The sequence below is a fragment of the Lupinus angustifolius genome, chromosome LG01, assembly GCF_001865875.1.
Source record: "Lupinus angustifolius cultivar Tanjil chromosome LG01, LupAngTanjil_v1.0, whole genome shotgun sequence".
Classification (NCBI taxonomy): Eukaryota; Viridiplantae; Streptophyta; class Magnoliopsida; order Fabales; family Fabaceae; genus Lupinus; species Lupinus angustifolius.
The window spans coordinates 16,733,024-16,735,305 of record NC_032009.1 but is presented as its reverse complement, the minus strand read 5'-3'; positions in this window follow the sequence as shown (position 1 = coordinate 16,735,305).

Genomic DNA, 2,282 nt, shown 5'->3' with positions numbered 1-2,282 from the left:
GGAATTCTTGATGAACAATATCTTGATTAAAACTGTTTAGATGTTTGCTTTATGTCTTGCCTCTATATGTTTATTTGTCTCTTGTTCTAAATGATATACGCTGTAGTGCAAAATTATACCTCATGATAACTTCATTTCGTGATAAAAAATGTGTCGATTAATCCGTTAAAATGCATGCATAAGTGCTAAAGAGTTGAAACCATTCTGCTAGCTGCAAACCATTTTTACCGTGTTTAATCGATTACCTGGGCATCATTTTCTGGAAAATCAATTTTTACATGATTTTAATCGATTAACCATGCCCGTTAATCGATGAAAACCAGCAGCTTAAGTGCAGACAGCACCTCGGTTTCATGCTTTTTCCGGCATTTTCTCCACCTCTTTTCACTTATTTGTGCCTCTTTATTTGTCTCTGCTTGACTTATTATGATTTGTAATGGTTGCTGAATACTGTTACTCTTTATGCTATGTTATTAGTTTTGTGCTTAATTATGTCAAAATAGCTATTTTGGTTGTGTGTATGGTTCTTGATCATATGAGATTTTTATGGTGCATGATTTAAGCTAGTTATTGCACTACATTGCTTATCACGCTAATTGATATAGTTAATCTTGTATGTCATTCTCTTTACCTCTTAGTTATTTTAAATGTCTAAACAAACGCATTTGTTCAAGCTTTCTAAGGATGGTAAATTTCTGGAATTAAAGGGACAAGTTTACCCTGCTCTAGTTAGGGAGTTTTATGCAAATTTTAGATATAAGGATGGTAAATACTGGTCTATGATTTATGGTAAATTGTTTGAGATTAGTGATGAACTGTTTATGAATGTCGGTGGATTATCATCTTCGGGTTATGGAATAGGAGATTGCTCATGGGTTAAGGATAACTTTGATCCCACTGAGGTTTATAAGTCATTTCTTAGAGGTCCTGATTTGTACATTCCTGGTCAACTGACCAAGGCTGGGTCATTATCTGTTGAGAACAGGCTGCTAAATTATGTCATTGCTTATATTCTGGTACAGAGGAACACAAATCATGCCCAACCCACTGTGAATGATTTGCATTTCATGTACGCTATTAAGAATAATGTAATGATTAATTGGCTTGAGGAAATATTGAAGATTATGAACAATGTGTCTCTGTCTCAGTCGAAGCTGCTTCCCTACAGTATATTCATTTCACGCATTGTGGATTATTTGCATATCGATGTTTCTGACACCATCATTGTTGAGTATACTGATAAGGATCATCTGGTTGGTGAGAGTCTAATTCATAAAATGGGTATATACAAGTATGGTACTACTTGGCAATACCAGGAGGACTACACTACTATTGATCTGGAGCTGTCCAGTGATGATGATCAGGGTGGAATGGGTGATCAGAATGCTACAAATCAGGGGGAGCCCTATAGGACAGCATCACAGGATTCTGTTTTTGGTATAGCTCAGATGTCAGCTATGGAGCAAAGGCTCAACAACCGCATGGATCTTCATTTTCAAGGGTTGAAGGACTCATACTTTACAGGTATGGAACAGTATGAAGAGCGTCAAACTGCCTATTCAGACAACCAATATCAGTCGGTGAGAAATCTGATTCAATCAACAGCTGAAGCTCAAATTGCCTTTATTCGATCTACTGCTGAAGCTCAGAATGCATTGTTTTGTTCTAAATTTCAGAAGTTGTCTATGCTGATCAGGGGTGACCAGAATGTTGCTATTCCTGATGATGAGATTGATCTTCCTCCACCTCAACCATAGTTTAGAAGACTTTAGACCTAGGATATCTTACCCTTAGGTTTATTTCTTCTTTATTGCACTTTATAGACTCAGTTGTTGTCACTGTTTCAAGACTTATTTGTGCCTCTTTTTTTGTCTGTGCTTGACATATTATGGTTTGTAATGGTTGCTGAAAACTTTTACTCTTTATGCTATGTTATTAGTTTTGTGCTTAATTATGTCAAAATAGCTTATTTGGTTGTGTGAATGGTTCTTGATCATATGAGATGTTTATGGTGCATAATGGTGCATAAATTAAGCTAGTTATTGCACTACATTGCTTATTATGCTTACTGCTAGTTGATATGGTACATCTTGTATGTCGTTCTCTTTACCTCTGAGTTATTTTATTGTCTAAACAAGCGCATTTGTTCAAGCCTCCGAAAATGAAACAGGTTATTAGTTAAATCCCAAAATTAATTCATTAACTTTGTTTTATGTTTAACTACATATCTCTGCCTACTTTTGACCTGAGTTATCTTTTTGATAATGTCAAAAGGGGGAGAA